This window comes from Hydractinia symbiolongicarpus, chromosome 11, assembly GCF_029227915.1.
Source record: "Hydractinia symbiolongicarpus strain clone_291-10 chromosome 11, HSymV2.1, whole genome shotgun sequence".
Taxonomy (NCBI): domain Eukaryota; kingdom Metazoa; phylum Cnidaria; class Hydrozoa; order Anthoathecata; family Hydractiniidae; genus Hydractinia; species Hydractinia symbiolongicarpus.
The window spans coordinates 18,148,123-18,166,200 of record NC_079885.1 but is presented as its reverse complement, the minus strand read 5'-3'; the positions used below and the strand labels follow the sequence as shown (position 1 = coordinate 18,166,200).

Below are 18,078 nucleotides of genomic sequence, written 5' to 3'. Positions count from 1 at the left end.
GTGAGGTGTAGACTTGACACAAGGACTTTCACCTTTCTGATCTACATCACCTAGTTGAGTGCGTTCGCGTGAATCACTAGGAAGTTGCGTTCGCTGTCTCGGAGAGTGTGGTCCCTGTAGGCAATACGTCGTACTAGTGGCTTGCGTTACATCTAGTTTGTTTCTACTGCAGTTCGACTCCTTTGGTTGTCTCTGAACTTTATTTCTTTCCTCGAGCCGATTTTGATTAGCTCGTATGTATTATTCTGCTAAAAAAAAAAAAAAAACTTGTGAGCGGGATACGGCCGAAAGGCCCTTGGCTCAACCCCTGCCGTCTGCGGCCTTCACTCTTCGCATTTGGAAAGCCATTGAGTGGACCGTGCTTACCAAGTCTCTGTGAGCGAGATGAGAGATAGGCCCGCGTATGGCCTCCTGCACGTTTTTTCATTTAGACTAGTGATCGTCCCGCCGAAGCGAGACAGTAGAAAAATCGTCTATATACTCATCGTTTTGGCCTTCTCCACGGAAATCTTTAGTAAAAGGCGAAAGATTTGTGCGTGAACTGAAGAAAGCCCAGAGTTGTCGTAAGTCGGCGCGACCTGTTGTGCCTTCGAGCCGACTTAACCTTTGCTTGTGGTGTGCCGCTTGCCAGTGTGTCCGTTCGTAGAGGACGCTTAAAAGGTGCTGCATCGTGAGGTGTAGACTTGACACAAGGACTTTCACCTTTCTGATCTACATCACCTAGTTGAGTGCGTTCGCGTGAATCACTAGGAAGTTGCGTTCGCTGTCTCGGAGAGTGTGGTCCCTGTAGGCAATACGTCGTACTAGTGGCTTGCGTTACATCTAGTTTGTTTCTACTGCAGTTCGACTCCTTTGGTTGTCTCTGAACTTTATTTCTTTCCTCGAGCCGATTTTGATTAGCTCGTATGTATTATTCTGCTAAAAAAAAAAAAAAAACTTGTGAGCGGGATACGGCCGAAAGGCCCTTGGCTCAACCCCTGCCGTCTGCGGCCTTCACTCTTCGCATTTGGAAAGCCATTGAGTGGACCGTGCTTACCAAGTCTCTGTGAGCGAGATGAGAGATAGGCCCGCGTATGGCCTCCTGCACGTTTTTTCATTTAGACTAGTGATCGTCCCGCCGAAGCGAGACAGTAGAAAAATCGTCTATATACTCATCGTTTTGGCCTTCTCCACGGAAATCTTTAGTAAAAGGCGAAAGATTTGTGCGTGAACTGAAGAAAGCCCAGAGTTGTCGTAAGTCGGCGCGACCTGTTGTGCCTTCGAGCCGACTTAACCTTTGCTTGTGGTGTGCCGCTTGCCAGTGTGTCCGTTCGTAGAGGACGCTTAAAAGGTGCTGCATCGTGAGGTGTAGACTTGACACAAGGACTTTCACCTTTCTGATCTACATCACCTAGTTGAGTGCGTTCGCGTGAATCACTAGGAAGTTGCGTTCGCTGTCTCGGAGAGTGTGGTCCCTGTAGGCAATACGTCGTACTAGTGGCTTGCGTTACATCTAGTTTGTTTCTACTGCAGTTCGACTCCTTTGGTTGTCTCTGAACTTTATTTCTTTCCTCGAGCCGATTTTGATTAGCTCGTATGTATTATTCTGCTAAAAAAAAAAAAAAAACTTGTGAGCGGGATACGGCCGAAAGGCCCTTGGCTCAACCCCTGCCGTCTGCGGCCTTCACTCTTCGCATTTGGAAAGCCATTGAGTGGACCGTGCTTACCAAGTCTCTGTGAGCGAGATGAGAGATAGGCCCGCGTATGGCCTCCTGCACGTTTTTTCATTTAGACTAGTGATCGTCCCGCCGAAGCGAGACAGTAGAAAAATCGTCTATATACTCATCGTTTTGGCCTTCTCCACGGAAATCTTTAGTAAAAGGCGAAAGATTTGTGCGTGAACTGAAGAAAGCCCAGAGTTGTCGTAAGTCGGCGCGACCTGTTGTGCCTTCGAGCCGACTTAACCTTTGCTTGTGGTGTGCCGCTTGCCAGTGTGTCCGTTCGTAGAGGACGCTTAAAAGGTGCTGCATCGTGAGGTGTAGACTTGACACAAGGACTTTCACCTTTCTGATCTACATCACCTAGTTGAGTGCGTTCGCGTGAATCACTAGGAAGTTGCGTTCGCTGTCTCGGAGAGTGTGGTCCCTGTAGGCAATACGTCGTACTAGTGGCTTGCGTTACATCTAGTTTGTTTCTACTGCAGTTCGACTCCTTTGGTTGTCTCTGAACTTTATTTCTTTCCTCGAGCCGATTTTGATTAGCTCGTATGTATTATTCTGCTAAAAAAAAAAAACAAACTTGTGAGCGGGATACGGCCGAAAGGCCCTTGGCTCAACCCCTGCCGTCTGCGGCCTTCACTCTTCGCATTTGGAAAGCCATTGAGTGGACCGTGCTTACCAAGTCTCTGTGAGCGAGATGAGAGATAGGCCCGCGTATGGCCTCCTGCACGTTTTTTCATTTAGACTAGTGATCGTCCCGCCGAAGCGAGACAGTAGAAAAATCGTCTATATACTCATCGTTTTGGCCTTCTCCACGGAAATCTTTAGTAAAAGGCGAAAGATTTGTGCGTGAACTGAAGAAAGCCCAGAGTTGTCGTAAGTCGGCGCGACCTGTTGTGCCTTCGAGCCGACTTAACCTTTGCTTGTGGTGTGCCGCTTGCCAGTGTGTCCGTTCGTAGAGGACGCTTAAAAGGTGCTGCATCGTGAGGTGTAGACTTGACACAAGGACTTTCACCTTTCTGATCTACATCACCTAGTTGAGTGCGTTCGCGTGAATCACTAGGAAGTTGCGTTCGCTGTCTCGGAGAGTGTGGTCCCTGTAGGCAATACGTCGTACTAGTGGCTTGCGTTACATCTAGTTTGTTTCTACTGCAGTTCGACTCCTTTGGTTGTCTCTGAACTTTATTTCTTTCCTCGAGCCGATTTTGATTAGCTCGTATGTATTATTCTGCTAAAAAAAAAAAAAAAACTTGTGAGCGGGATACGGCCGAAAGGCCCTTGGCTCAACCCCTGCCGTCTGCGGCCTTCACTCTTCGCATTTGGAAAGCCATTGAGTGGACCGTGCTTACCAAGTCTCTGTGAGCGAGATGAGAGATAGGCCCGCGTATGGCCTCCTGCACGTTTTTTCATTTAGACTAGTGATCGTCCCGCCGAAGCGAGACAGTAGAAAAATCGTCTATATACTCATCGTTTTGGCCTTCTCCACGGAAATCTTTAGTAAAAGGCGAAAGATTTGTGCGTGAACTGAAGAAAGCCCAGAGTTGTCGTAAGTCGGCGCGACCTGTTGTGCCTTCGAGCCGACTTAACCTTTGCTTGTGGTGTGCCGCTTGCCAGTGTGTCCGTTCGTAGAGGACGCTTAAAAGGTGCTGCATCGTGAGGTGTAGACTTGACACAAGGACTTTCACCTTTCTGATCTACATCACCTAGTTGAGTGCGTTCGCGTGAATCACTAGGAAGTTGCGTTCGCTGTCTCGGAGAGTGTGGTCCCTGTAGGCAATACGTCGTACTAGTGGCTTGCGTTACATCTAGTTTGTTTCTACTGCAGTTCGACTCCTTTGGTTGTCTCTGAACTTTATTTCTTTCCTCGAGCCGATTTTGATTAGCTCGTATGTATTATTCTGCTAAAAAAAAAAAAAAAACTTGTGAGCGGGATACGGCCGAAAGGCCCTTGGCTCAACCCCTGCCGTCTGCGGCCTTCACTCTTCGCATTTGGAAAGCCATTGAGTGGACCGTGCTTACCAAGTCTCTGTGAGCGAGATGAGAGATAGGCCCGCGTATGGCCTCCTGCACGTTTTTTCATTTAGACTAGTGATCGTCCCGCCGAAGCGAGACAGTAGAAAAATCGTCTATATACTCATCGTTTTGGCCTTCTCCACGGAAATCTTTAGTAAAAGGCGAAAGATTTGTGCGTGAACTGAAGAAAGCCCAGTGTTGTCGTAAGTCGGCGCGACCTGTTGTGCCTTCGAGCCGACTTAACCTTTGCTTGTGGTGTGCCGCTTGCCAGTGTGTCCGTTCGTAGAGGACGCTTAAAAGGTGCTGCATCGTGAGGTGTAGACTTGACACAAGGACTTTCACCTTTCTGATCTACATCACCTAGTTGAGTGCGTTCGCGTGAATCACTAGGAAGTTGCGTTCGCTGTCTCGGAGAGGGTGGTCCCTGTAGGCAATACGTCGTACTAGTGGCTTGCGTTACATCTAGTTTGTTTCTACTGCAGTTCGACTCCTTTGGTTGTCTCTGAACTTTATTTCTTTCCTCGAGCCGATTTTGATTAGCTCGTATGTATTATTCTGCTAAAAAAAAAAAAAAAACTTGTGAGCGGGATACGGCCGAAAGGCCCTTGGCTCAACCCCTGCCGTCTGCGGCCTTCACTCTTCGCATTTGGAAAGCCATTGAGTGGACCGTGCTTACCAAGTCTCTGTGAGCGAGATGAGAGATAGGCCCGCGTATGGCCTCCTGCACGTTTTTTCATTTAGACTAGTGATCGTCCCGCCGAAGCGAGACAGTAGAAAAATCGTCTATATACTCATCGTTTTGGCCTTCTCCACGGAAATCTTTAGTAAAAGGCGAAAGATTTGTGCGTGAACTGAAGAAAGCCCAGTGTTGTCGTAAGTCGGCGCGACCTGTTGTGCCTTCGAGCCGACTTAACCTTTGCTTGTGGTGTGCCGCTTGCCAGTGTGTCCGTTCGTAGAGGACGCTTAAAAGGTGCTGCATCGTGAGGTGTAGACTTGACACAAGGACTTTCACCTTTCTGATCTACATCACCTAGTTGAGTGCGTTCGCGTGAATCACTAGGAAGTTGCGTTCGCTGTCTCGGAGAGTGTGGTCCCTGTAGGCAATACGTCGTACTAGTGGCTTGCGTTACATCTAGTTTGTTTCTACTGCAGTTCGACTCCTTTGGTTGTCTCTGAACTTTATTTCTTTCCTCGAGCCGATTTTGATTAGCTCGTATGTATTATTCTGCTAAAAAAAAAAAAAAAACTTGTGAGCGGGATACGGCCGAAAGGCCCTTGGCTCAACCCCTGCCGTCTGCGGCCTTCACTCTTCGCATTTGGAAAGCCATTGAGTGGACCGTGCTTACCAAGTCTCTGTGAGCGAGATGAGAGATAGGCCCGCGTATGGCCTCCTGCACGTTTTTTCATTTAGACTAGTGATCGTCCCGCCGAAGCGAGACAGTAGAAAAATCGTCTATATACTCATCGTTTTGGCCTTCTCCACGGAAATCTTTAGTAAAAGGCGAAAGATTTGTGCGTGAACTGAAGAAAGCCCAGAGTTGTCGTAAGTCGGCGCGACCTGTTGTGCCTTCGAGCCGACTTAACCTTTGCTTGTGGTGTGCCGCTTGCCAGTGTGTCCGTTCGTAGAGGACGCTTAAAAGGTGCTGCATCGTGAGGTGTAGACTTGACACAAGGACTTTCACCTTTCTGATCTACATCACCTAGTTGAGTGCGTTCGCGTGAATCACTAGGAAGTTGCGTTCGCTGTCTCGGAGAGTGTGGTCCCTGTAGGCAATACGTCGTACTAGTGGCTTGCGTTACATCTAGTTTGTTTCTACTGCAGTTCGACTCCTTTGGTTGTCTCTGAACTTTATTTCTTTCCTCGAGCCGATTTTGATTAGCTCGTATGTATTATTCTGCTAAAAAAAAAAAAAAAAACTTGTGAGCGGGATACGGCCGAAAGGCCCTTGGCTCAACCCCTGCCGTCTGCGGCCTTCACTCTTCGCATTTGGAAAGCCATTGAGTGGACCGTGCTTACCAAGTCTCTGTGAGCGAGATGAGAGATAGGCCCGCGTATGGCCTCCTGCACGTTTTTTCATTTAGACTAGTGATCGTCCCGCCGAAGCGAGACAGTAGAAAAATCGTCTATATACTCATCGTTTTGGCCTTCTCCACGGAAATCTTTAGTAAAAGGCGAAAGATTTGTGCGTGAACTGAAGAAAGCCCAGAGTTGTCGTAAGTCGGCGCGACCTGTTGTGCCTTCGAGCCGACTTAACCTTTGCTTGTGGTGTGCCGCTTGCCAGTGTGTCCGTTCGTAGAGGACGCTTAAAAGGTGCTGCATCGTGAGGTGTAGACTTGACACAAGGACTTTCACCTTTCTGATCTACATCACCTAGTTGAGTGCGTTCGCGTGAATCACTAGGAAGTTGCGTTCGCTGTCTCGGAGAGTGTGGTCCCTGTAGGCAATACGTCGTACTAGTGGCTTGCGTTACATCTAGTTTGTTTCTACTGCAGTTCGACTCCTTTGGTTGTCTCTGAACTTTATTTCTTTCCTCGAGCCGATTTTGATTAGCTCGTATGTATTATTCTGCTAAAAAAAAAAAACAAACTTGTGAGCGGGATACGGCCGAAAGGCCCTTGGCTCAACCCCTGCCGTCTGCGGCCTTCACTCTTCGCATTTGGAAAGCCATTGAGTGGACCGTGCTTACCAAGTCTCTGTGAGCGAGATGAGAGATAGGCCCGCGTATGGCCTCCTGCACGTTTTTTCATTTAGACTAGTGATCGTCCCGCCGAAGCGAGACAGTAGAAAAATCGTCTATATACTCATCGTTTTGGCCTTCTCCACGGAAATCTTTAGTAAAAGGCGAAAGATTTGTGCGTGAACTGAAGAAAGCCCAGAGTTGTCGTAAGTCGGCGCGACCTGTTGTGCCTTCGAGCCGACTTAACCTTTGCTTGTGGTGTGCCGCTTGCCAGTGTGTCCGTTCGTAGAGGACGCTTAAAAGGTGCTGCATCGTGAGGTGTAGACTTGACACAAGGACTTTCACCTTTCTGATCTACATCACCTAGTTGAGTGCGTTCGCGTGAATCACTAGGAAGTTGCGTTCGCTGTCTCGGAGAGTGTGGTCCCTGTAGGCAATACGTCGTACTAGTGGCTTGCGTTACATCTAGTTTGTTTCTACTGCAGTTCGACTCCTTTGGTTGTCTCTGAACTTTATTTCTTTCCTCGAGCCGATTTTGATTAGCTCGTATGTATTATTCTGCTAAAAAAAAAAAAAAAACTTGTGAGCGGGATACGGCCGAAAGGCCCTTGGCTCAACCCCTGCCGTCTGCGGCCTTCACTCTTCGCATTTGGAAAGCCATTGAGTGGACCGTGCTTACCAAGTCTCTGTGAGCGAGATGAGAGATAGGCCCGCGTATGGCCTCCTGCACGTTTTTTCATTTAGACTAGTGATCGTCCCGCCGAAGCGAGACAGTAGAAAAATCGTCTATATACTCATCGTTTTGGCCTTCTCCACGGAAATCTTTAGTAAAAGGCGAAAGATTTGTGCGTGAACTGAAGAAAGCCCAGAGTTGTCGTAAGTCGGCGCGACCTGTTGTGCCTTCGAGCCGACTTAACCTTTGCTTGTGGTGTGCCGCTTGCCAGTGTGTCCGTTCGTAGAGGACGCTTAAAAGGTGCTGCATCGTGAGGTGTAGACTTGACACAAGGACTTTCACCTTTCTGATCTACATCACCTAGTTGAGTGCGTTCGCGTGAATCACTAGGAAGTTGCGTTCGCTGTCTCGGAGAGTGTGGTCCCTGTAGGCAATACGTCGTACTAGTGGCTTGCGTTACATCTAGTTTGTTTCTACTGCAGTTCGACTCCTTTGGTTGTCTCTGAACTTTATTTCTTTCCTCGAGCCGATTTTGATTAGCTCGTATGTGTTATTCTGCTAAAAAAAAAAAACAAACTTGTGAGCGGGATACGGCCGAAAGGCCCTTGGCTCAACCCCTGCCGTCTGCGGCCTTCACTCTTCGCATTTGGAAAGCCATTGAGTGGACCGTGCTTACCAAGTCTCTGTGAGCGAGATGAGAGATAGGCCCGCGTATGGCCTCCTGCACGTTTTTTCATTTAGACTAGTGATCGTCCCGCCGAAGCGAGACAGTAGAAAAATCGTCTATATACTCATCGTTTTGGCCTTCTCCACGGAAATCTTTAGTAAAAGGCGAAAGATTTGTGCGTGAACTGAAGAAAGCCCAGAGTTGTCGTAAGTCGGCGCGACCTGTTGTGCCTTCGAGCCGACTTAACCTTTGCTTGTGGTGTGCCGCTTGCCAGTGTGTCCGTTCGTAGAGGACGCTTAAAAGGTGCTGCATCGTGAGGTGTAGACTTGACACAAGGACTTTCACCTTTCTGATCTACATCACCTAGTTGAGTGCGTTCGCGTGAATCACTAGGAAGTTGCGTTCGCTGTCTCGGAGAGTGTGGTCCCTGTAGGCAATACGTCGTACTAGTGGCTTGCGTTACATCTAGTTTGTTTCTACTGCAGTTCGACTCCTTTGGTTGTCTCTGAACTTTATTTCTTTCCTCGAGCCGATTTTGATTAGCTCGTATGTATTATTCTGCTAAAAAAAAAAAAAAAACTTGTGAGCGGGATACGGCCGAAAGGCCCTTGGCTCAACCCCTGCCGTCTGCGGCCTTCACTCTTCGCATTTGGAAAGCCATTGAGTGGACCGTGCTTACCAAGTCTCTGTGAGCGAGATGAGAGATAGGCCCGCGTATGGCCTCCTGCACGTTTTTTCATTTAGACTAGTGATCGTCCCGCCGAAGCGAGACAGTAGAAAAATCGTCTATATACTCATCGTTTTGGCCTTCTCCACGGAAATCTTCAGTAAAAGGCGAAAGATTTGTGCGTGAACTGAAGAAAGCCCAGTGTTGTCGTAAGTCGGCGCGACCTGTTGTGCCTTCGAGCCGACTTAACCTTTGCTTGTGGTGTGCCGCTTGCCAGTGTGTCCGTTCGTAGAGGACGCTTAAAAGGTGCTGCATCGTGAGGTGTAGACTTGACACAAGGACTTTCACCTTTCTGATCTACATCACCTAGTTGAGTGCGTTCGCGTGAATCACTAGGAAGTTGCGTTCGCTGTCTCGGAGAGTGTGGTCCCTGTAGGCAATACGTCGTACTAGTGGCTTGCGTTACATCTAGTTTGTTTCTACTGCAGTTCGACTCCTTTGGTTGTCTCTGAACTTTATTTCTTTCCTCGAGCCGATTTTGATTAGCTCGTATGTATTATTCTGCTAAAAAAAAAAAAAAAACTTGTGAGCGGGATACGGCCGAAAGGCCCTTGGCTCAACCCCTGCCGTCTGCGGCCTTCACTCTTCGCATTTGGAAAGCCATTGAGTGGACCGTGCTTACCAAGTCTCTGTGAGCGAGATGAGAGATAGGCCCGCGTATGGCCTCCTGCACGTTTTTTCATTTAGACTAGTGATCGTCCCGCCGAAGCGAGACAGTAGAAAAATCGTCTATATACTCATCGTTTTGGCCTTCTCCACGGAAATCTTTAGTAAAAGGCGAAAGATTTGTGCGTGAACTGAAGAAAGCCCAGTGTTGTCGTAAGTCGGCGCGACCTGTTGTGCCTTCGAGCCGACTTAACCTTTGCTTGTGGTGTGCCGCTTGCCAGTGTGTCCGTTCGTAGAGGACGCTTAAAAGGTGCTGCATCGTGAGGTGTAGACTTGACACAAGGACTTTCACCTTTCTGATCTACATCACCTAGTTGAGTGCGTTCGCGTGAATCACTAGGAAGTTGCGTTCGCTGTCTCGGAGAGTGTGGTCCCTGTAGGCAATACGTCGTACTAGTGGCTTGCGTTACATCTAGTTTGTTTCTACTGCAGTTCGACTCCTTTGGTTGTCTCTGAACTTTATTTCTTTCCTCGAGCCGATTTTGATTAGCTCGTATGTATTATTCTGCTAAAAAAAAAAAAAAAACTTGTGAGCGGGATACGGCCGAAAGGCCCTTGGCTCAACCCCTGCCGTCTGCGGCCTTCACTCTTCGCATTTGGAAAGCCATTGAGTGGACCGTGCTTACCAAGTCTCTGTGAGCGAGATGAGAGATAGGCCCGCGTATGGCCTCCTGCACGTTTTTTCATTTAGACTAGTGATCGTCCCGCCGAAGCGAGACAGTAGAAAAATCGTCTATATACTCATCGTTTTGGCCTTCTCCACGGAAATCTTTAGTAAAAGGCGAAAGATTTGTGCGTGAACTGAAGAAAGCCCAGTGTTGTCGTAAGTCGGCGCGACCTGTTGTGCCTTCGAGCCGACTTAACCTTTGCTTGTGGTGTGCCGCTTGCCAGTGTGTCCGTTCGTAGAGGACGCTTAAAAGGTGCTGCATCGTGAGGTGTAGACTTGACACAAGGACTTTCACCTTTCTGATCTACATCACCTAGTTGAGTGCGTTCGCGTGAATCACTAGGAAGTTGCGTTCGCTGTCTCGGAGAGTGTGGTCCCTGTAGGCAATACGTCGTACTAGTGGCTTGCGTTACATCTAGTTTGTTTCTACTGCAGTTCGACTCCTTTGGTTGTCTCTGAACTTTATTTCTTTCCTCGAGCCGATTTTGATTAGCTCGTATGTATTATTCTGCTAAAAAAAAAAAAAAAACTTGTGAGCGGGATACGGCCGAAAGGCCCTTGGCTCAACCCCTGCCGTCTGCGGCCTTCACTCTTCGCATTTGGAAAGCCATTGAGTGGACCGTGCTTACCAAGTCTCTGTGAGCGAGATGAGAGATAGGCCCGCGTATGGCCTCCTGCACGTTTTTTCATTTAGACTAGTGATCGTCCCGCCGAAGCGAGACAGTAGAAAAATCGTCTATATACTCATCGTTTTGGCCTTCTCCACGGAAATCTTTAGTAAAAGGCGAAAGATTTGTGCGTGAACTGAAGAAAGCCCAGTGTTGTCGTAAGTCGGCGCGACCTGTTGTGCCTTCGAGCCGACTTAACCTTTGCTTGTGGTGTGCCGCTTGCCAGTGTGTCCGTTCGTAGAGGACGCTTAAAAGGTGCTGCATCGTGAGGTGTAGACTTGACACAAGGACTTTCACCTTTCTGATCTACATCACCTAGTTGAGTGCGTTCGCGTGAATCACTAGGAAGTTGCGTTCGCTGTCTCGGAGAGTGTGGTCCCTGTAGGCAATACGTCGTACTAGTGGCTTGCGTTACATCTAGTTTGTTTCTACTGCAGTTCGACTCCTTTGGTTGTCTCTGAACTTTATTTCTTTCCTCGAGCCGATTTTGATTAGCTCGTATGTATTATTCTGCTAAAAAAAAAAAAAAAACTTGTGAGCGGGATACGGCCGAAAGGCCCTTGGCTCAACCCCTGCCGTCTGCGGCCTTCACTCTTCGCATTTGGAAAGCCATTGAGTGGACCGTGCTTACCAAGTCTCTGTGAGCGAGATGAGAGATAGGCCCGCGTATGGCCTCCTGCACGTTTTTTCATTTAGACTAGTGATCGTCCCGCCGAAGCGAGACAGTAGAAAAATCGTCTATATACTCATCGTTTTGGCCTTCTCCACGGAAATCTTTAGTAAAAGGCGAAAGATTTGTGCGTGAACTGAAGAAAGCCCAGAGTTGTCGTAAGTCGGCGCGACCTGTTGTGCCTTCGAGCCGACTTAACCTTTGCTTGTGGTGTGCCGCTTGCCAGTGTGTCCGTTCGTAGAGGACGCTTAAAAGGTGCTGCATCGTGAGGTGTAGACTTGACACAAGGACTTTCACCTTTCTGATCTACATCACCTAGTTGAGTGCGTTCGCGTGAATCACTAGGAAGTTGCGTTCGCTGTCTCGGAGAGTGTGGTCCCTGTAGGCAATACGTCGTACTAGTGGCTTGCGTTACATCTAGTTTGTTTCTACTGCAGTTCGACTCCTTTGGTTGTCTCTGAACTTTATTTCTTTCCTCGAGCCGATTTTGATTAGCTCGTATGTATTATTCTGCTAAAAAAAAAAAAAAAAACTTGTGAGCGGGATACGGCCGAAAGGCCCTTGGCTCAACCCCTGCCGTCTGCGGCCTTCACTCTTCGCATTTGGAAAGCCATTGAGTGGACCGTGCTTACCAAGTCTCTGTGAGCGAGATGAGAGATAGGCCCGCGTATGGCCTCCTGCACGTTTTTTCATTTAGACTAGTGATCGTCCCGCCGAAGCGAGACAGTAGAAAAATCGTCTATATACTCATCGTTTTGGCCTTCTCCACGGAAATCTTTAGTAAAAGGCGAAAGATTTGTGCGTGAACTGAAGAAAGCCCAGTGTTGTCGTAAGTCGGCGCGACCTGTTGTGCCTTCGAGCCGACTTAACCTTTGCTTGTGGTGTGCCGCTTGCCAGTGTGTCCGTTCGTAGAGGACGCTTAAAAGGTGCTGCATCGTGAGGTGTAGACTTGACACAAGGACTTTCACCTTTCTGATCTACATCACCTAGTTGAGTGCGTTCGCGTGAATCACTAGGAAGTTGCGTTCGCTGTCTCGGAGAGTGTGGTCCCTGTAGGCAATACGTCGTACTAGTGGCTTGCGTTACATCTAGTTTGTTTCTACTGCAGTTCGACTCCTTTGGTTGTCTCTGAACTTTATTTCTTTCCTCGAGCCGATTTTGATTAGCTCGTATGTATTATTCTGCTAAAAAAAAAAAACAAACTTGTGAGCGGGATACGGCCGAAAGGCCCTTGGCTCAACCCCTGCCGTCTGCGGCCTTCACTCTTCGCATTTGGAAAGCCATTGAGTGGACCGTGCTTACCAAGTCTCTGTGAGCGAGATGAGAGATAGGCCCGCGTATGGCCTCCTGCACGTTTTTTCATTTAGACTAGTGATCGTCCCGCCGAAGCGAGACAGTAGAAAAATCGTCTATATACTCATCGTTTTGGCCTTCTCCACGGAAATCTTTAGTAAAAGGCGAAAGATTTGTGCGTGAACTGAAGAAAGCCCAGAGTTGTCGTAAGTCGGCGCGACCTGTTGTGCCTTCGAGCCGACTTAACCTTTGCTTGTGGTGTGCCGCTTGCCAGTGTGTCCGTTCGTAGAGGACGCTTAAAAGGTGCTGCATCGTGAGGTGTAGACTTGACACAAGGACTTTCACCTTTCTGATCTACATCACCTAGTTGAGTGCGTTCGCGTGAATCACTAGGAAGTTGCGTTCGCTGTCTCGGAGAGTGTGGTCCCTGTAGGCAATACGTCGTACTAGTGGCTTGCGTTACATCTAGTTTGTTTCTACTGCAGTTCGACTCCTTTGGTTGTCTCTGAACTTTATTTCTTTCCTCGAGCCGATTTTGATTAGCTCGTATGTATTATTCTGCTAAAAAAAAAAAAAAAACTTGTGAGCGGGATACGGCCGAAAGGCCCTTGGCTCAACCCCTGCCGTCTGCGGCCTTCACTCTTCGCATTTGGAAAGCCATTGAGTGGACCGTGCTTACCAAGTCTCTGTGAGCGAGATGAGAGATAGGCCCGCGTATGGCCTCCTGCACGTTTTTTCATTTAGACTAGTGATCGTCCCGCCGAAGCGAGACAGTAGAAAAATCGTCTATATACTCATCGTTTTGGCCTTCTCCACGGAAATCTTTAGTAAAAGGCGAAAGATTTGTGCGTGAACTGAAGAAAGCCCAGAGTTGTCGTAAGTCGGCGCGACCTGTTGTGCCTTCGAGCCGACTTAACCTTTGCTTGTGGTGTGCCGCTTGCCAGTGTGTCCGTTCGTAGAGGACGCTTAAAAGGTGCTGCATCGTGAGGTGTAGACTTGACACAAGGACTTTCACCTTTCTGATCTACATCACCTAGTTGAGTGCGTTCGCGTGAATCACTAGGAAGTTGCGTTCGCTGTCTCGGAGAGTGTGGTCCCTGTAGGCAATACGTCGTACTAGTGGCTTGCGTTACATCTAGTTTGTTTCTACTGCAGTTCGACTCCTTTGGTTGTCTCTGAACTTTATTTCTTTCCTCGAGCCGATTTTGATTAGCTCGTATGTGTTATTCTGCTAAAAAAAAAAAAAAAACTTGTGAGCGGGATACGGCCGAAAGGCCCTTGGCTCAACCCCTGCCGTCTGCGGCCTTCACTCTTCGCATTTGGAAAGCCATTGAGTGGACCGTGCTTACCAAGTCTCTGTGAGCGAGATGAGAGATAGGCCCGCGTATGGCCTCCTGCACGTTTTTTCATTTAGACTAGTGATCGTCCCGCCGAAGCGAGACAGTAGAAAAATCGTCTATATACTCATCGTTTTGGCCTTCTCCACGGAAATCTTTAGTAAAAGGCGAAAGATTTGTGCGTGAACTGAAGAAAGCCCAGAGTTGTCGTAAGTCGGCGCGACCTGTTGTGCCTTCGAGCCGACTTAACCTTTGCTTGTGGTGTGCCGCTTGCCAGTGTGTCCGTTCGTAGAGGACGCTTAAAAGGTGCTGCATCGTGAGGTGTAGACTTGACACAAGGACTTTCACCTTTCTGATCTACATCACCTAGTTGAGTGCGTTCGCGTGAATCACTAGGAAGTTGCGTTCGCTGTCTCGGAGAGTGTGGTCCCTGTAGGCAATACGTCGTACTAGTGGCTTGCGTTACATCTAGTTTGTTTCTACTGCAGTTCGACTCCTTTGGTTGTCTCTGAACTTTATTTCTTTCCTCGAGCCGATTTTGATTAGCTCGTATGTATTATTCTGCTAAAAAAAAAAAAAAAACTTGTGAGCGGGATACGGCCGAAAGGCCCTTGGCTCAACCCCTGCCGTCTGCGGCCTTCACTCTTCGCATTTGGAAAGCCATTGAGTGGACCGTGCTTACCAAGTCTCTGTGAGCGAGATGAGAGATAGGCCCGCGTATGGCCTCCTGCACGTTTTTTCATTTAGACTAGTGATCGTCCCGCCGAAGCGAGACAGTAGAAAAATCGTCTATATACTCATCGTTTTGGCCTTCTCCACGGAAATCTTCAGTAAAAGGCGAAAGATTTGTGCGTGAACTGAAGAAAGCCCAGTGTTGTCGTAAGTCGGCGCGACCTGTTGTGCCTTCGAGCCGACTTAACCTTTGCTTGTGGTGTGCCGCTTGCCAGTGTGTCCGTTCGTAGAGGACGCTTAAAAGGTGCTGCATCGTGAGGTGTAGACTTGACACAAGGACTTTCACCTTTCTGATCTACATCACCTAGTTGAGTGCGTTCGCGTGAATCACTAGGAAGTTGCGTTCGCTGTCTCGGAGAGTGTGGTCCCTGTAGGCAATACGTCGTACTAGTGGCTTGCGTTACATCTAGTTTGTTTCTACTGCAGTTCGACTCCTTTGGTTGTCTCTGAACTTTATTTCTTTCCTCGAGCCGATTTTGATTAGCTCGTATGTATTATTCTGCTAAAAAAAAAAAAAAAACTTGTGAGCGGGATACGGCCGAAAGGCCCTTGGCTCAACCCCTGCCGTCTGCGGCCTTCACTCTTCGCATTTGGAAAGCCATTGAGTGGACCGTGCTTACCAAGTCTCTGTGAGCGAGATGAGAGATAGGCCCGCGTATGGCCTCCTGCACGTTTTTTCATTTAGACTAGTGATCGTCCCGCCGAAGCGAGACAGTAGAAAAATCGTCTATATACTCATCGTTTTGGCCTTCTCCACGGAAATCTTTAGTAAAAGGCGAAAGATTTGTGCGTGAACTGAAGAAAGCCCAGTGTTGTCGTAAGTCGGCGCGACCTGTTGTGCCTTCGAGCCGACTTAACCTTTGCTTGTGGTGTGCCGCTTGCCAGTGTGTCCGTTCGTAGAGGACGCTTAAAAGGTGCTGCATCGTGAGGTGTAGACTTGACACAAGGACTTTCACCTTTCTGATCTACATCACCTAGTTGAGTGCGTTCGCGTGAATCACTAGGAAGTTGCGTTCGCTGTCTCGGAGAGTGTGGTCCCTGTAGGCAATACGTCGTACTAGTGGCTTGCGTTACATCTAGTTTGTTTCTACTGCAGTTCGACTCCTTTGGTTGTCTCTGAACTTTATTTCTTTCCTCGAGCCGATTTTGATTAGCTCGTATGTATTATTCTGCTAAAAAAAAAAAAAAAACTTGTGAGCGGGATACGGCCGAAAGGCCCTTGGCTCAACCCCTGCCGTCTGCGGCCTTCACTCTTCGCATTTGGAAAGCCATTGAGTGGACCGTGCTTACCAAGTCTCTGTGAGCGAGATGAGAGATAGGCCCGCGTATGGCCTCCTGCACGTTTTTTCATTTAGACTAGTGATCGTCCCGCCGAAGCGAGACAGTAGAAAAATCGTCTATATACTCATCGTTTTGGCCTTCTCCACGGAAATCTTTAGTAAAAGGCGAAAGATTTGTGCGTGAACTGAAGAAAGCCCAGTGTTGTCGTAAGTCGGCGCGACCTGTTGTGCCTTCGAGCCGACTTAACCTTTGCTTGTGGTGTGCCGCTTGCCAGTGTGTCCGTTCGTAGAGGACGCTTAAAAGGTGCTGCATCGTGAGGTGTAGACTTGACACAAGGACTTTCACCTTTCTGATCTACATCACCTAGTTGAGTGCGTTCGCGTGAATCACTAGGAAGTTGCGTTCGCTGTCTCGGAGAGTGTGGTCCCTGTAGGCAATACGTCGTACTAGTGGCTTGCGTTACATCTAGTTTGTTTCTACTGCAGTTCGACTCCTTTGGTTGTCTCTGAACTTTATTTCTTTCCTCGAGCCGATTTTGATTAGCTCGTATGTATTATTCTGCTAAAAAAAAAAAAAAAACTTGTGAGCGGGATACGGCCGAAAGGCCCTTGGCTCAACCCCTGCCGTCTGCGGCCTTCACTCTTCGCATTTGGAAAGCCATTGAGTGGACCGTGCTTACCAAGTCTCTGTGAGCGAGATGAGAGATAGGCCCGCGTATGGCCTCCTGCACGTTTTTTCATTTAGACTAGTGATCGTCCCGCCGAAGCGAGACAGTAGAAAAATCGTCTATATACTCATCGTTTTGGCCTTCTCCACGGAAATCTTTAGTAAAAGGCGAAAGATTTGTGCGTGAACTGAAGAAAGCCCAGTGTTGTCGTAAGTCGGCGCGACCTGTTGTGCCTTCGAGCCGACTTAACCTTTGCTTGTGGTGTGCCGCTTGCCAGTGTGTCCGTTCGTAGAGGACGCTTAAAAGGTGCTGCATCGTGAGGTGTAGACTTGACACAAGGACTTTCACCTTTCTGATCTACATCACCTAGTTGAGTGCGTTCGCGTGAATCACTAGGAAGTTGCGTTCGCTGACTCGGAGAGTGTGGTCCCTGTAGGCAATACGTCGTACTAGTGGCTTGCGTTACATCTAGTTTGTTTCTACTGCAGTTCGACTCCTTTGGTTGTCTCTGAACTTTATTTCTTTCCTCGAGCCGATTTTGATTAGCTCGTATGTATTATTCTGCTAAAAAAAAAAAAAAAACTTGTGAGCGGGATACGGCCGAAAGGCCCTTGGCTCAACCCCTGCCGTCTGCGGCCTTCACTCTTCGCATTTGGAAAGCCATTGAGTGGACCGTGCTTACCAAGTCTCTGTGAGCGAGATGAGAGATAGGCCCGCGTATGGCCTCCTGCACGTTTTTTCATTTAGACTAGTGATCGTCCCGCCGAAGCGAGACAGTAGAAAAATCGTCTATATACTCATCGTTTTGGCCTTCTCCACGGAAATCTTTAGTAAAAGGCGAAAGATTTGTGCGTGAACTGAAGAAAGCCCAGTGTTGTCGTAAGTCGGCGCGACCTGTTGTGCCTTCGAGCCGACTTAACCTTTGCTTGTGGTGTGCCGCTTGCCAGTGTGTCCGTTCGTAGAGGACGCTTAAAAGGTGCTGCATCGTGAGGTGTAGACTTGACACAAGGACTTTCACCTTTCTGATCTACATCACCTAGTTGAGTGCGTTCGCGTGAATCACTAGGAAGTTGCGTTCGCTGACTCGGAGAGTGTGGTCCCTGTAGGCAATACGTCGTACTAGTGGCTTGCGTTACATCTAGTTTGTTTCTACTGCAGTTCGACTCCTTTGGTTGTCTCTGAACTTTATTTCTTTCCTCGAGCCGATTTTGATTAGCTCGTATGTATTATTCTGCTAAAAAAAAAAAAAAAACTTGTGAGCGGGATACGGCCGAAAGGCCCTTGGCTCAACCCCTGCCGTCTGCGGCCTTCACTCTTCGCATTTGGAAAGCCATTGAGTGGACCGTGCTTACCAAGTCTCTGTGAGCGAGATGAGAGATAGGCCCGCGTATGGCCTCCTGCACGTTTTTTCATTTAGACTAGTGATCGTCCCGCCGAAGCGAGACAGTAGAAAAATCGTCTATATACTCATCGTTTTGGCCTTCTCCACGGAAATCTTTAGTAAAAGGCGAAAGATTTGTGCGTGAACTGAAGAAAGCCCAGTGTTGTCGTAAGTCGGCGCGACCTGTTGTGCCTTCGAGCCGACTTAACCTTTGCTTGTGGTGTGCCGCTTGCCAGTGTGTCCGTTCGTAGAGGACGCTTA

The 18,078-nt window shown here is 48.4% G+C and overlaps 27 non-coding genes across 27 annotated transcripts; all 27 read right to left on the bottom strand.

The window, feature by feature from the left end:
- Window positions 1-440: 440 nt before the first annotated feature.
- LOC130618878 (U5 spliceosomal RNA) lies at window positions 441-561 on the bottom strand. Its single transcript, XR_008979622.1, has one exon. It is a non-coding gene; the product is annotated as a U5 spliceosomal RNA (small nuclear RNA).
- Window positions 562-1,110: 549 nt separating this feature from the next.
- Window positions 1,111-1,231, bottom strand: LOC130618877 (U5 spliceosomal RNA). Its single transcript, XR_008979621.1, has one exon. It is a non-coding gene; the product is annotated as a U5 spliceosomal RNA (small nuclear RNA).
- A 549-nt stretch (window positions 1,232-1,780) lies between these two features.
- Window positions 1,781-1,901, bottom strand: LOC130618876 (U5 spliceosomal RNA). Its single transcript, XR_008979620.1, has one exon. It is a non-coding gene; the product is annotated as a U5 spliceosomal RNA (small nuclear RNA).
- A 549-nt stretch (window positions 1,902-2,450) lies between these two features.
- Window positions 2,451-2,571, bottom strand: LOC130618875 (U5 spliceosomal RNA). The gene has a single exon (XR_008979619.1). It is a non-coding gene; the product is annotated as a U5 spliceosomal RNA (small nuclear RNA).
- Window positions 2,572-3,120: 549 nt separating this feature from the next.
- On the bottom strand, window positions 3,121-3,241 carry LOC130618873 (U5 spliceosomal RNA). Its single transcript, XR_008979618.1, has one exon. It is a non-coding gene; the product is annotated as a U5 spliceosomal RNA (small nuclear RNA).
- A 549-nt stretch (window positions 3,242-3,790) lies between these two features.
- Window positions 3,791-3,911, bottom strand: LOC130619841 (U5 spliceosomal RNA). Its single transcript, XR_008980578.1, has one exon. It is a non-coding gene; the product is annotated as a U5 spliceosomal RNA (small nuclear RNA).
- A 549-nt stretch (window positions 3,912-4,460) lies between these two features.
- On the bottom strand, window positions 4,461-4,581 carry LOC130619840 (U5 spliceosomal RNA). The gene has a single exon (XR_008980577.1). It is a non-coding gene; the product is annotated as a U5 spliceosomal RNA (small nuclear RNA).
- Window positions 4,582-5,130: 549 nt separating this feature from the next.
- On the bottom strand, window positions 5,131-5,251 carry LOC130618871 (U5 spliceosomal RNA). Its single transcript, XR_008979616.1, has one exon. It is a non-coding gene; the product is annotated as a U5 spliceosomal RNA (small nuclear RNA).
- Window positions 5,252-5,801: 550 nt separating this feature from the next.
- Window positions 5,802-5,922, bottom strand: LOC130618870 (U5 spliceosomal RNA). Its single transcript, XR_008979615.1, has one exon. It is a non-coding gene; the product is annotated as a U5 spliceosomal RNA (small nuclear RNA).
- A 549-nt stretch (window positions 5,923-6,471) lies between these two features.
- On the bottom strand, window positions 6,472-6,592 carry LOC130618869 (U5 spliceosomal RNA). The gene has a single exon (XR_008979614.1). It is a non-coding gene; the product is annotated as a U5 spliceosomal RNA (small nuclear RNA).
- Window positions 6,593-7,141: 549 nt separating this feature from the next.
- Window positions 7,142-7,262, bottom strand: LOC130618868 (U5 spliceosomal RNA). Its single transcript, XR_008979613.1, has one exon. It is a non-coding gene; the product is annotated as a U5 spliceosomal RNA (small nuclear RNA).
- Window positions 7,263-7,811: 549 nt separating this feature from the next.
- LOC130618867 (U5 spliceosomal RNA) lies at window positions 7,812-7,932 on the bottom strand. The gene has a single exon (XR_008979611.1). It is a non-coding gene; the product is annotated as a U5 spliceosomal RNA (small nuclear RNA).
- A 549-nt stretch (window positions 7,933-8,481) lies between these two features.
- On the bottom strand, window positions 8,482-8,602 carry LOC130619939 (U5 spliceosomal RNA). Its single transcript, XR_008980675.1, has one exon. It is a non-coding gene; the product is annotated as a U5 spliceosomal RNA (small nuclear RNA).
- Window positions 8,603-9,151: 549 nt separating this feature from the next.
- Window positions 9,152-9,272, bottom strand: LOC130619839 (U5 spliceosomal RNA). The gene has a single exon (XR_008980576.1). It is a non-coding gene; the product is annotated as a U5 spliceosomal RNA (small nuclear RNA).
- Window positions 9,273-9,821: 549 nt separating this feature from the next.
- Window positions 9,822-9,942, bottom strand: LOC130619838 (U5 spliceosomal RNA). The gene has a single exon (XR_008980575.1). It is a non-coding gene; the product is annotated as a U5 spliceosomal RNA (small nuclear RNA).
- A 549-nt stretch (window positions 9,943-10,491) lies between these two features.
- Window positions 10,492-10,612, bottom strand: LOC130619836 (U5 spliceosomal RNA). Its single transcript, XR_008980574.1, has one exon. It is a non-coding gene; the product is annotated as a U5 spliceosomal RNA (small nuclear RNA).
- Window positions 10,613-11,161: 549 nt separating this feature from the next.
- LOC130618866 (U5 spliceosomal RNA) lies at window positions 11,162-11,282 on the bottom strand. The gene has a single exon (XR_008979610.1). It is a non-coding gene; the product is annotated as a U5 spliceosomal RNA (small nuclear RNA).
- A 550-nt stretch (window positions 11,283-11,832) lies between these two features.
- Window positions 11,833-11,953, bottom strand: LOC130619835 (U5 spliceosomal RNA). The gene has a single exon (XR_008980573.1). It is a non-coding gene; the product is annotated as a U5 spliceosomal RNA (small nuclear RNA).
- A 549-nt stretch (window positions 11,954-12,502) lies between these two features.
- On the bottom strand, window positions 12,503-12,623 carry LOC130618865 (U5 spliceosomal RNA). Its single transcript, XR_008979609.1, has one exon. It is a non-coding gene; the product is annotated as a U5 spliceosomal RNA (small nuclear RNA).
- Window positions 12,624-13,172: 549 nt separating this feature from the next.
- LOC130618864 (U5 spliceosomal RNA) lies at window positions 13,173-13,293 on the bottom strand. Its single transcript, XR_008979608.1, has one exon. It is a non-coding gene; the product is annotated as a U5 spliceosomal RNA (small nuclear RNA).
- A 549-nt stretch (window positions 13,294-13,842) lies between these two features.
- On the bottom strand, window positions 13,843-13,963 carry LOC130618862 (U5 spliceosomal RNA). The gene has a single exon (XR_008979607.1). It is a non-coding gene; the product is annotated as a U5 spliceosomal RNA (small nuclear RNA).
- Window positions 13,964-14,512: 549 nt separating this feature from the next.
- LOC130619938 (U5 spliceosomal RNA) lies at window positions 14,513-14,633 on the bottom strand. Its single transcript, XR_008980674.1, has one exon. It is a non-coding gene; the product is annotated as a U5 spliceosomal RNA (small nuclear RNA).
- A 549-nt stretch (window positions 14,634-15,182) lies between these two features.
- On the bottom strand, window positions 15,183-15,303 carry LOC130619834 (U5 spliceosomal RNA). Its single transcript, XR_008980572.1, has one exon. It is a non-coding gene; the product is annotated as a U5 spliceosomal RNA (small nuclear RNA).
- A 549-nt stretch (window positions 15,304-15,852) lies between these two features.
- On the bottom strand, window positions 15,853-15,973 carry LOC130619833 (U5 spliceosomal RNA). Its single transcript, XR_008980571.1, has one exon. It is a non-coding gene; the product is annotated as a U5 spliceosomal RNA (small nuclear RNA).
- A 549-nt stretch (window positions 15,974-16,522) lies between these two features.
- On the bottom strand, window positions 16,523-16,643 carry LOC130619831 (U5 spliceosomal RNA). Its single transcript, XR_008980569.1, has one exon. It is a non-coding gene; the product is annotated as a U5 spliceosomal RNA (small nuclear RNA).
- Window positions 16,644-17,192: 549 nt separating this feature from the next.
- LOC130619830 (U5 spliceosomal RNA) lies at window positions 17,193-17,313 on the bottom strand. Its single transcript, XR_008980568.1, has one exon. It is a non-coding gene; the product is annotated as a U5 spliceosomal RNA (small nuclear RNA).
- Window positions 17,314-17,862: 549 nt separating this feature from the next.
- LOC130619829 (U5 spliceosomal RNA) lies at window positions 17,863-17,983 on the bottom strand. Its single transcript, XR_008980567.1, has one exon. It is a non-coding gene; the product is annotated as a U5 spliceosomal RNA (small nuclear RNA).
- Between the last annotated feature and the right edge of the window lie 95 nt (window positions 17,984-18,078).